Here is a 14,126-nt window from a genome sequence, read left to right on the forward strand (position 1 = left end):
TCAAAGCAGAAGTCAGAAAAGTCCAACTCACACAGAACTGTAGCAGTGGCCAGTTCAGCACAGTGTTCCTAGAAATGAAATAGATGGCAAGCATATTGAATTCTTACTTGATCTGTATAACCAAAAGAGTTCTAGGTCAAGTGAACAAAACTCTAACTTGAATTATAAAAACAGATGGTCAGGGGCTCTCGGCAGAAACAATGGCAGGCATCTCACGCAGGCCTGCGAGCAACCTCACAGATGGCACCATTTTCAGCACCTGGAGCACGTTGCCAGGCACCAGCAGATGAGCCGTGTGGCTGACAGGGTCTTGGTGCTCCGGCTGGGTGTCAGGCCTGAGCCTATGAGGTGGGAGAGCCGAGTTCAGGACATGGGACCACCAGAGACCTCCCGGCCCTATGTAATATCAATTAGCGAGAGCTCTCCCAGAGATCTCCATCCAAGGCTAAGACCCAGCTCCACTCAATGACCAGCAAGCTCCGGTGCTGGACACCCCATACCAAACAATTAGCAAGACAGGAACACAACCCCACCCATTAGCAGAGAGGCTGCCTAAAATCATACTAAATTCACAGACACCCCAAAGCACACCACTGGACATGGTCCCACCCACCAGAAAGACAACATCCAGCCTCATCCACCAGAACACAGGCACCAGTGCCCTCCACCAGGAAGCCTACACAACCCACTGAACCAACCTTACCCATTGGGGGCAGACACCAAAAAAAACGGGAACCTGAAACCTAGGAAAAGGAGACCCCAAACACCGTAAGTTAAGCAAAATGAGAAGACAGAGAAACACACAGCAGATGAAGGAGCAAGGTAAAAACCCACCAGACCAAACAAATGAAGAGGAAATAGGCAGTCTATCTGAAAAAGAATTCAGAGTAATGATAGTAAAGATGATCCAAAATCTTGGAAATAGAATGGAGAAAATACAAGAAACGTTTAACAAGGACCTAAAAGAACTAAAGAGCAAACAATGATGAACAACACAATAAATGAAATTAAAAATTCTCTAGAAGGGATCAGTAGCAGAAAAACTGAGGCAGAAGAACGGATAAATGACCTGGAAGATAAAATAGTGGAAATAACTACTGCAGAGCAGGTTAAAGAAAAAAGAATGAAAAGAATTGAGGACAGTCTCAGAGACCTCTGGGACAACATTAAACACACCACCATTCGAATTATAGGGGTCCCAGAAGGAGAAGAGAAAAAGAAAGGGTCTGAGAAAATATTTGAAGAGATTATAGTTGAAAACTTCCCTAACATGGGAAAGGAAATAGTCAATCAAGTCCAGGAAGTGCAGAGAGTCCCATAAATAAATCCACAGGACAATCCAAGGAGAAACACACCAGGACACATATTAATCAAACTATCAAAAATTAAATACAAAGAAAAAATATTAAAAGCAGCAAGGGAAAAACAACAAATAATATACAAGGGAATCCCCATAAGGTTAACAGCTGATCTTTCAGCAGAAATTCTGCAAGCCAGAAGGGAGTGGCAGGACATATTTAAAGTGATGAAAGGGAAAAACCTACAACCAAGATTGCTCTACCCAGCAAGGATCTCATTCAGATTTGACGGAGAAATTAAAAGCTTTAGAGACAAGCAAAACCTAAGAGAATTCAGCACCACCAAACCAGCTTTACAACAAATGCTAAAGGAACTTCTCTAGGCAGAAAACACAAGAGAAGGAAAAGACCTACAATGACAATCCCAAAACAATTATGAACATGGTAATAGGAACATACATATCGATAACTACCTTAAATGTAAATGGATTAAATGCTCCAACCAAAAGACATAGACTGGCTGAATGTATACAAAAACAAGACCCGTATATGTGCTGTCTACAAGAGACCCACTTCAGACCTAGGGACACATATAGATTGAAAGTGAGGGGATGGAAAAAGATATTCCATACAAATGGAAATCAAAAGAAAGCTGGAGTAGCAATTCTCATATCAGACAAAATAGACTTTAAAATAAAGACTATGACAAGAGACAAAGAAGGACACTACATAATGATCAAGGGATCAATCCAAGAAGAAGATATAACAATTGTAAATATTTATGCACCCAACATAGGAGCACCTCAATGCATAAGGCAAATGCTAACAGCCATAAAAGGGGAAATTGACAGTAACACAATCATAGTAGGGGACTTTAACACACTACTTTCGCCAGTGGACAGATCATGCAAAATGAACATAAATAACGAAACACAAGCTTTAAATGATACATGAAACAAGATGGACTTAACTGATATTTATAGGACAATCCAACCCAAAACAACAGAATACACTTTCTTCTCAAGTGCTCATGGAACATTCTCCAGGATAGATCATATCTTGGGTCACAAATCAAGCCTTGGTAAATTTAAGAAAACTGAAATTGTATCAAGTATCTTTTCCAACCACAACGCTATGAGACTAGATATCAATTACAGGGAAAAAAATCTGTAAAAAATACAAACACATGGAGGCTAAACAATACACTACTAAATAACCAAGAGATCACTAAAGAAATCAAAGAGGAAATCAAAAAATACCTAGAAAGAAATGACAATGAAAACACGATGACCCAAAACCTATGGGATGCAGCAAAAGCAGTTCTAAGAGGGAAGTTCATAGCAATACAATCCTACCTCAAGAAACAAGAAACATCTCAAATAAACAACTTAACGCTACACCTAAAGCAATTAGAGAAAGAAGAACAAAAAAACTCCAAAGTTAGCAGAAGGAAAGAAATCATAAAGATCAGATCAGAAATAAATGAAAAAGAAATGAAGGAAACGATAGCAAAGATCAATAAAACTAAAAGCTGGTTCTTTGAAAAGATAAACAAAATTGATAAACCATTAGCCAGACTCATCAAGAAAAGTAGAGAGAAGACACAAATCAATAGAATTAGAAATGAAAAAGAAGAAGTAACAACTGACACTGCAGAAATACAAAGGATCATGAGAGATTACTACAAGTAACTATATGCCAATAAAATGGACAATCTGGAAGAAATGGACAAATTGTTAGAAAAGCACAAACTTCTGAGACTGAACCAGGAAGAAATAGAAAATATGAACAGACCAATCACAAGCACTGAAATTGAAACTCTGATTAAAAATCTTCCAGCAAACAAAAGCCCAGGCCCAGATGGTTTCACAGGCGAATTCTATCAAACATTTAGAGAAGAGCTAACACCTATCCTTCTCAAACTCTTCCAAAATATAGCAGAGGGAGGAACACTACCAAACTCATTCTACGAGGCCACCATCACTCTGATACCAAAACCAAACACAGATGTCACAAAGAAAGAAAACTACAGGCCAATAACACTGATGAACATAGGTGCAAAAATCCTCAACAAAATACTAGCAAACAGAATCCAACAGCACGTTAAAAGGATTATACAGCATGATCAAATGGGGTTTATCCCAGGAATGCAAGGATTCTTCAATATACGCAAATCAATCAATCTGATAAACCATATTAACAAATTGAAGGAGAAAAACCATATGATCATCTCAATAGATGCAGAAAAAAAACTTTTGACAAAATTCAACACCCATTTAGGATAAAAACCCTCCAGAAAGCAGGCATAGAGGGAACTTTCCTCAACATAATAAAGGCCACATATGACAAACCCACAGCCAATATCGTTCTCAATGGTGAAAAACTGAAACCATTTCCACTAAGATCAGGAACAAGGTTGTCCACTCTCACCACTATTATTCAACATAGTTTTGGAAGTTTTAGACACAGCAGTCAGAGAAGAAAAAGAAATAAAAGGAATCCAAATCGGAAAAGAAGAAGTAAAGCTGTCACTGTTTGCAGATGACATGTTACTATACATAGAGAATCCTAAAGACGCTACCAGAAAACTACTAGAGCTAATCAATGAATTTGGTAAAGTAGCAGGATACAAAATTAATGCACAGAAATCTCTTGCATTCCTATACACTAATGATAAAAAATCTAAAAGAGAAATTAAGAAAACACTCCCATTTTCCACTGCAACAAAAAGAATTAAATACCTAGGAATAAACCTACCTAAGGAGACAAAAGACCTGTATGCAGAAAACTATAAGACAATGATGAAAGAAATTAAAGATGATACCAACAGATGGAGAGATATACCATGTTCTTGGAGTGGAAGAATCAACATTGTGAAAATGACTATATTACCCAAAGCAATCTACAAATTCAATGCAATCCCTATCAAAATACCAATGGCATTTTTCACAGAACTAGAACAAAAAATTTCACAATGTGTATGGAAACACAAAAGACCCCAAACAGCCAAAGCAATCTTGAGAAAGAAAAACGGAGCTGGAGGAATCAGGCCCCCTGACTTCAGACTGCATTACAAAGCTACAGTAATCAAGACTGGCACAAAAACAGAAATACAGATCAATGGAACAGGATAGAAAACCCAGAGATAAACCCACGCACATATGGTCACCTTATATTTGATAAAGGAGGTAAGAATATACAATGGAGAAAAGACAGCCTCTTCAATAATTGGTGCTGGGAAAACTGGACAGTTACATGTAAAAGAATGAAATTAGAACACTCCCTAACACCATACACAAAAATAAACTCAAAATGGATTATAGACAGAAATGTAAGGCCAGACACTATCAAACTCTTAGAGGAAAACATAGGCAGAACACTCTATGACATAAATCACAGCAAGATCCTTTTTGACCCACCTCCTAGACTAATGGAAATAAAAAAAATAAATAAACAAATGGGACCTAATGAAGCTTAAAATCTTTTGCACAGCAAAGGAAACCATAAACAAGACGAAAAGACAACCCCCAGAATGGGAGAAAATATTTTCAAATGAAGCAACTGACAAAGGATTAATCTCCAAAATACACAAGTAGCTCATGCAGCTCAATATCAAAAAAACAAACAACCCAATCCAAAAAACCACAGAAGACCTAAGTAGACATTTCTCCTAAGAAGATATACAGATGGCCAACAAACACATGAAAGGATGCTCAACATCACTAATCATTATGCAAATCAAAACTACGAAATGCAAATCAAAACTACAATGAGGTATCACCTCACACCGGTCAGAATGGCCATCATCAAAAAATCTACAAACAATAAATGCTGGAGAGGGTGTGGAGAAAAGGGAACCCTCTCATACTGTTGCTGGGAATGTAAACTGACACAGCCACTATAGAGAACAGTATGGAGGTTCCTTAAAAAACTAAAAATAGAACTACCATATGACCCAGTAATCCCACCACTGGGCATACACCCTGAGAAAACCATAATTCAAAAAGAGACATGTACCACAATGTTCATTGCAGCACTATTTACAATAGCCAGGACATGGAAGCAACCTAAGTGTCCATCGACAGATGAATGGAAAATGATGATGTGGCACATATATACAATGGAATATTACTCAGCCATAAAAAGAAAGGAAATTGAGTTATTTGTAGTGAGGTGGATGGACCTAGAGTCTGTCATACAGAGTGAAGTAAGTCAGAAAGAGAAAAACAAATACCGTACGCTAACACATATATATGGAATCTAAAAAAAAAAAAATGGGTCTGAAGAACTTAGGGGCAGTACAGGAATAAAGGTGCAGACATAGAGAATGGACTTGAGGACACAGGGAGGGGGAAGGGTAAGCTGGGACGAAGTGAGAGAGTGACATGGACATATATACACTACCAAATGTAAAATAGATAGCTAGTGGAAAGCAGCCACATAGCACAGGGAGGTTAGCTCCATGCTTTGTGACCATCTAGAGGGGTGGGAGGGAGGGTGGGAGGGAGGCGCAAGAGGGAGAGGATACGGGGATATATGTATAGGTATAGCTGATTCACTTTATTATACAGCAGAAACTAACACACCATTGTAAAGCAATTATACACTGATAAAGATGTAAAAAAAAAAAAAACAGATAGTCAGGACCCCTCAATCAATTCCCAGACATGACCAGTTTACAGACCCAGGGAGGCTGGGTCCCCTTGAGGAAGGACCTTGATACACTGCCAAAAACGTATGCTCTTATTCTTTCTCCCAGCTTTCCCCAAAGGGACCCATGCCTTTTATCAGAGTGACTGCATTGCGAAAAAGGGGAAAAATCAGACATTTCCAGGATCACTGAACACAGGCTCTGAACTGACACTAATTCCAGGAGACCCAAAACATCATTGGGGTCCACCAGTCAGAGTAGGGCTTATGTGGGTCAGATGATCAGTGTAGTTTTAGCTCCACCGTCTCACAGTGGGCCCAGTGGGTCCCCAAACCCATCCAGTGGTTATTAACACAGTGGCAGAGCTGGGATTCAAACCCAGGATGTCCAGGCTGTGCTCTTAACCACAAAACAGTCTGACGTCTCTAGGAAGAAAGTAGGGGCTTCCCTGGTGGCGCAGTGGTTGAGAATCTGCCTGCTAGTGCAGGGGACACGGGTTCGAGCCCTGGTCTGGGGGGATCCCACATGCCGCGGAGCAACTGGGCCCGTGAGCCACAACTACTGAGCCTGCGCGTCTGGAGCCTGTGCTCCACAACAAGAGAGGCTGCGAAAGTGAGAGGCTCGCGCACCGCGATGAAGAGTGGCCACCACTTGCCACAACTAGAGAAAAAGCCCTCGCACAGAAACGAAGACCCAACACAGCCATAAATAAATAAATAAATAAATAATAAAATCGTCATGGGGTCAACATCAAGCTCAGTGACCCCCTGGGTTTAAAAAAAAAAACGAAAGTATAATTCAGGGTTTCGGTCCCCATGCCCCAAGCCCAGCCCAAGGTCATGGTGTTAACCCTATTTTCTTGAAACTAGGCAGGAAAATTAGAGACAATCAAAAGGTCATAGGCGCCTGACATCAAAAGAAAGGACATGAGTTTACTAAGCCAGTTGGGCTAGATCCCCCGGGACCATTCCTCACCTTCCCAGCAGTTTGACTAGATCTGATGGTCAAGGTGGGGCAAAGGCCAGAACAAAGGTAAGCCCTTTTACTCTCACCTGGGAAAAGGTCTGTAAATTGTTTGGGAGGCCTCTCAGATATAAAATAAACAAGTAATAAAACAACAAGCTACAGTGATGGAAACTGTGAAAGAGCTTATGGACTGTTTGAAAGAAGATATACGCCCTCTGCATTGGTGGGGTCTTTGGATTGCCATCCTAACCCACACACCCACAAAAAAGATGCACCTGATCCCAAAGAGAGCCTGGAAAAGCAGATTCCAACACAAGGATTTAAATGAAAGTAGTCTATTTTGGAGGTGATTCCAGGAAACTCATGATTGAGGACATGAGATGGAGCAGGGACGGCAGCTTATAAGGGGTTTGTTGGCAGCCAAGTTACCACTGTGGACATAGAGCTTATCCAACTTGGAGAAAGTGTAGATGGTGCACCTCAGAGTTATCCCAACTAGGGGTGCGGAAGCTGGGTATTCACTCATTCTTGACTGACAGTTACTCCCTGGAGGGTCCTAATTCCCGTGTGAGTCTGGCAAAGTGGGTATTGGCGGCCATAGAGAGCCTCAGGCAAAGGCAAGTCAGCATGTGCAGAAGTGGTGAGGGCAAGGGATGGGGGCAAGGGCACCAACAACATCTGCTGCAAAGCTGAACCCCATCCTTTGGCAGGTCCCAAAGGTACCTGAATTCTCACCCGTCCACGGTAGGGCTTAGAGAGCAGGTTAGCTCAGCTGGGGCTGTCGGGGCAGAGATCAGTGGGGTTCTGGTTTTACTCTTAACCACACAACCTCAGGCAGGAAAACAGACCTTTAGGAGCTTCAGTTTTCTCACCTGTAAAATGAGTGTAATAGTACCTTGTGGATTATTGTAAGAAGTGAACAGAATTCTGTATATAAAGTTCTTAGCCTAACATATAATAAGGGCTCAAAAAGAAAGTGTATTTATTGGGAATTCCCTGGCGGTCCAGTGATTAGGGCTCGGTGCTTTCACTGCCGGGGCCGGGGTTCAATCCCTGGTCGGGGAACTAAGATCCCACAAGCTGCACAGCATGGCCAAAAAAGAAAATAAATAAATAAATAAGTAGAGGGGAGAAAATTTTTTTTAAAAAGTGTATATTTAATAAAATCGTTAACTCATGTGCTTTTCTTACAGGGAAGGCAAGTCTGGCCCTGAAGTTGGCAGGCCCTGAGGCTTCCAGATGCAGTGGTGGAGAGAAGGAGGGAGACTGAATAAGGATGAGACTGACAGCCAAAGTCAGGAAGTCAGAGCAAGGGCGGGGGGGACAGCAGCATCCCACACTGGAGCCAGGTCAGCCACGAGAAGCTGTGCGTCTGACATCTTAAGCTGGTCATAAATTGGGGCATGAGGAACGTAAACCCCATTGCTTCCCTGCTGACATCCTTCTCGCAAATATCTAGCTATCGGGGAGGTGTAGGGAGGAATCCAGTGGTTGGGACCACCCTCTTCACACTAACACCTGCCTTAGGTTTTTAGCTGAGGGACAGGGCTCCATCAAGATGAGACAAACACTCTCCCCAAGCTCCCATCCATCCAGGTTGTCTGGGCACTGATCCTCCCATAAGGACAGACCCCTGATCCCAAGGAATTGCTGTTTCCTCTCCAGTGAGAAATCCCAACAGGGGTATTGACCCCTCCAAACCCATAACTTCTTCAGGCAACTGACCCACAAGCCATGTATCTCCTGGTGCCAACTACACATCACCCACAGCATGTCCATTGCCTGTATGGACCCCCAATGGACCCCCCAATGCTAGCCATGACCCCCAATGTCAGCCAGGAACCCCAATGTACTGAACTGAAAAGTCAGGATTTGTGCTGTTCTGCAGCATTCCTGAGAATCCCATAAATCCCATCTTACTTCCATCAGCAGTCACTGGGGTTAGGTAATTTTCTCCCCCACACTGTATCCCAGGTCACTGTGCATCTTTGCTCAGAATCTCTCGGCTTCTACTTCATTTGGAATGCACATGTACCTGTGTGTCCTGCACCTATAATTACACAAGGACTCATAGTTCCTACCAGGGCCATCAATGAGCTTTCCATCAGCCCAACTATGAGGGCATAATCTTGCTGGTGGTTTATTCTTAACTTTAATTTTTTTGTTAAATGTTTTATACTATCAAGGTGCAAATGACAGTCCAACAAGTCACCAGATTCCAGGTTCAAAAATGTCACTTTTTGCCTTTGTCACATCTCACCTTTAATTCTGGGATGTGACTGGAATCCCGTGTTTTTCTTCCCCTCCTCCCAAGGATCATCACAATCCAACTCTTCATCTACTTGAGCAGTTCACACACAGTATTTCTGAGGGTCTCGTCTAAGCCTCCAGCACCCAAATTTTTCCCTCCTCAGCTCTGAACCAAACTGGTGAGCAGGCATCCGCCAGGATGAGAACGCAAACACCAGACATCAGCGTTTATATAAACCATTCCTGCCAGCCCTCCCTACAGGCGTCCTGGGCACGTGGATATTTGTCTTGATTATCCAAATCTCCCCTCCTCTTGTTCTTACTAAGTGGGTACACACTGTGTCCCACTGTTTTCTGCCATGAGGTGCTGATTGCTGCAAGAGCCTTTTAATACACATACAACACTTAGAACAAAGACGAATTCCTGCCTTTTCTCTGGCACGACTGTACCATAAATTGCAGAGTTTAGAGAAGAGAGCGTCAAAGGCAGCGCCCACACGGCCTGTGCTCGCGAGAGACAGCCCTGGGAGAGGAGGGAAGCAGCCCCATCCCCAGCACCCTCATCTTGAGTCATGAGCGGCCCAGACAGGGTCGTGGGACAGCAGTGGGAGTGAGCACAGTGAGTCCTGGGGCAGGCAGAGGCCCTGAGCTCAGAGCTTCTGGACAGAACCAAAGCCAAGCCCTCTGTGGCCCTAGGACTCTCAACATCTCACCATCACCATCTTGATGTTTAAGGGCTCATTTCTGTGTGTCACTTTTTTTTCCAGAAAACTCTATGTAATGCATTGTGTGAAGGGGAGATTAAAATGAGTTTCTGTGGGCCATGGGATAAAAACCCATAATAGCTCATGCACTACTGAACCCACTGAGATTATATGTGTGTGTTTCCCTTTTTCTCAGAGAAAGATTCTGAATTCAAAATCACAAAGGGTTCCTTGAGCCCCCAAGGCAAGAACAACCAAACTGTGCATTCACTTCAATATTTAATATACTTTGATCTTGAATATGACCAAGGATAGGAGAAAAGGGGAAATGTCATTGTCTGGATGCCTCCACTGCACAAGGCACTAATGTGAACCATCTCATTTCTTTTTCACATTAACTCTATGAAGCACTTATTATCAACAGCCCCCTTTTTTAGATAAGGAGACTGAGGACAGAGAGTACAAGTTACTTCCACATGCCATCCAGTTGATAAGAGCTATGGTAATAATATCAGCAAGATAATAATTGCTGATGTTCCTGAGACCTTACTATGTCTCGGGCACTGTTCTAAACACTTTATGTATGTTAACTAATTAAATCCTCACTACAGCCCATTGAGGTGATTATTATTGTTATTATTATTATTATTAATACTATCACCATTTCATAGGTGAGGAAGCTGAAGGAGAGAGCTGAAACTTGCATCTCCATTATCTGCCTTGAGCCCATGCTCTTAACCTTTCAGTGACACCACATCCCAGAACTTTCTGGTGATCACTGTAAGATCAGGCTGACTTGACTGTTTAGAACCAGCAAAGACCACAATGTGTTCTGTAATCATTCCAGGTTTAACACTAGCAAGTCTCATCCTTAGTTCAAACACCACTTGACACCCAAAGCCTGCATATCCATGCTAGCAAAAAAACAAGAGGTGAAGAAAGCTCACCCAAGACCACAGTGAGTGATGGAAATAAGGTTTGAAGCCAGGTATGTCTGTCTTGTGAGCCTGAGCTCTTAGCCACAATGAAGTCACCTGCCCAACATCTTACCTTCCTGCACGGAAAGCCCTGGCTTGATGGAAGGCAGCGAGGTCCCTGGAAGGTCCATGTGAGGCACAGAAGGTAGACGGCAAACCCCTGGTCACCTCCAGATGATTATACCTGAGAAGACCAAATACCAACCATGTAGGTTGGAAGACACCCTTGATTAACCAGATAGAGGAGGAAATTCTCCATCCCTTGGGCTAAGAAAAGAGTCTCCTAAGACAGAACAGAAGTGGCTTTCATCTTTCCTCCCACATTGCTGACAACACTCAGCAAGAGTCCCAGCAGGTAAGGCTACCTGTGTTTGCATCCCAGCTATGCCACTGTACTATTTTATGAGCATGAGTAAAATCAGTTTCCAAGCAATGCCTCCAATGCTGAGTAGAATTCATACAGTAATAATTACCACTGTTCTTACACACATGCACTCACAAGCACACATATTCATACATACACAGACAAAATTTAATGATCCTGAGGGAATGAACACTTGCAAAAAAGATATGTGTTATCTCCCTACCATGGACCTGTGGCATCTTACCCCTCATCTACACCTAGGTAGGATTAATCTCTCTCTCTCTCTCTCCTAACTATTATCTCTCTTCCTCCTAGGCTTTATCAGTACATAAACCCTGATAACCCTAGCCACATACCCCTTTTCTTGCTGGCTGGCTCCCTGCTTTCCAATCCCTCGAAGCTGGACCTGTACTTCAGCACCATGGCCAGAGCAAATCTCCCCCTTTCCTTCAGGGCAGTGGACGACTAAATTTCTGACTCACTCTCTGTCCCCATCCATCCCTTTCACTCCCTCTTGCTCTCCTTCTCTCTACCCCCTCCCTCCCCATCTCATCCTCCCTCCTACGCTCTACTGCTCTTTGCCTCTACCTAATGCTGTTGCGGTGATGTCAAAGTTTTTCCCAAGGAGAGAAGTTGCTATGACAGATACAGAGACACAATCCAGCTGGCCAAGAAAACACAGTTTCCCAGGCACGAGCACCACCTAGAGATACCATGTCTTGGCTCTGACGTCTGAATCATTTGGGCACTGAGCCCCTGTAGAAGGGACTAGGGGTCAAAAGCGTAAATACTGAGAACCACACTGCATTTACCAGTCCTAGGATGCACTCACTCCAAACATGACATTTCCATCCGAGTCCAGAGCAGGGAAAATATTGAGGAATAAATGGGCTAAGAAGTGAGCACTCAGGTTCTTCCTCACTGCCCACACTTGCTACCCTCTCCTACCTGAAACTAAGAAAGGACAGTGTGTGTTATGTATACCCAAGTGTGTGTGTAATTGGCTCTGTATGTACATATATGCTGTGGGGTAGGCAGGGAGGATTCGGGAGAGAGGGAGGTGTCCACGAACAGCCCTAGTAATAGGATGAGATGCAGTCCAGATCAATCCGAGAACAGAAAAAAAAAAAACAACAGATGTTAACTACCTGGGGACAGGTTCATTACCCTGTGCAAATAATCTTAAAATAGCTAACATTTTTGAGCAATTGACACAGCTAGGCACTGATAACTGCTTTATATGAATCATGCCATCCAATCATGACAACTCTATGAGGTAGGCACTATTCCCGTTATACAGATGAGAACACTAAGGCTCGGAGAGGTTGAGTAACTTGATCAGAGTCACACAGCTAGTAAGTGACAGACAGACATAAGCATGAGCATAAAAAAAGCAAGAGCAATCTGGTTTAAAGGGCAGAAACTAGTCCTACGCAGAGAAGTTCAGTGAATTAGGGTTTCACAAGCTTGGAGATTATCTTTTCCCCTGTCTTCCAATCTCAACAAAGAATTTTTATAAAGACAATGCTGATGAGTTCTTCTCCATGTGTGTGGGATACCAAAGAAGAGAAAAGTGACAAATCAAAGCATAATTGTTTTTAGTTGGATAAATGACAGACCTTACTGTCAGGGTGTATTTTTTTTTAAGCCAGGACATTAATGCTGTGATGCAAACAGCACTGGGCAAGGGAACTGGGAGGCTTGAATTTGAATTCTGGCTCTTCTGATAGTTTGCTCAGTCCTCTGGGTCTTAGCCTCCCTCCACTCCACCCACCGTCCAGCTACCAAAAAGGAGGGGCTCCAACCAGGTTATCTGATCCTTCCAGCTACGGTAGTGCTTATGTTCCCAAAAGGTGCTTCATGACAAGGCCTCCTTCTTTTCAAGAGCAGAAAAAAAAAAAACAGCAGCACTGGACACTCTCTCCCCACCGAGGAGATTAAGGATTAAGGAGCAGGGCATCCCCACCCCCCACCAGTGGGGGCCACATCTGACTTCAGTCCCCCAGAAAAACGTTCGCTGAGTCTGCCTGCAGTGCCAGCTGCCTCCCAGTCCCCTCTGAAGCCAGTTACCCACCCCCTTCAGGTGCTAATCCATCAGCTAGGTTTCCTGGGGAAACCGAACTCATTCTTAAGCTCTCTTTTATGGCTTTTACCCAGAATTGATTTGAATAATCAGTCTAATGCTCTCTCTACAATGGAACCAATTGTAAAAAAGCTTTATTTGCTCAGCTTTGAAAGCAGGTTGGAGCTTTCTTCTTCCCATTCCAGGGCTGATGGTAAAAAAGGAAGCACACACATTAAATTTGACAAAGGAGGATTCCTCAAAAGGTGGGGACCCAAAACCCTCCCAGGATTCCCTAGCAAGGGGGGGGGTCCCCTGCAGGACTCACACCTGGAGAAGGAGGCCAGAGGTCACTAAATGGGGTTTATCTGCTCCTGATGCTAATACCTTGATATGATACCTGCTGTGCTCAGCCAGAGGCTTGAGGAAGCAAGCCTTCCCTGAAATCTCCTGTTTTCCTGGTTCTTCTGATTTCTCTCATAAAGGACACAGCAAGAGCTAACCTCCACTGAGTCCTGCCAACAGGCCAGGCACTGCATCAAGTCTCAAAGGCACCTCTAGTTCAACGATCCCAGTGACGAGGGCTGTCTTTCTGTTCTGCAAATGCCCCCAAGGTCTTGCCTACCTCCGGACCTTTGCATGTGTGGTCCCTCTGCCTCTCTCCAATTCCCACACACACCCAGCCCTGCAAGGCTGGCCCTTTCTCTTCCTTCATCTCTTTTCCCCAATGCCACCTCATCCTAGGGGTGTTCCCAAAACACACTGGTACAAATGATATTCTCTCATGGACCATCCTATTCTTTTTCCCCATATCACTTTATAGCATAGAAGCAAAACACCATCTTGTCTAAGGA

Source organism: Balaenoptera acutorostrata, chromosome 15 (genome assembly GCF_949987535.1).
Source record: "Balaenoptera acutorostrata chromosome 15, mBalAcu1.1, whole genome shotgun sequence".
Classification (NCBI taxonomy): Eukaryota; Metazoa; Chordata; class Mammalia; order Artiodactyla; family Balaenopteridae; genus Balaenoptera; species Balaenoptera acutorostrata.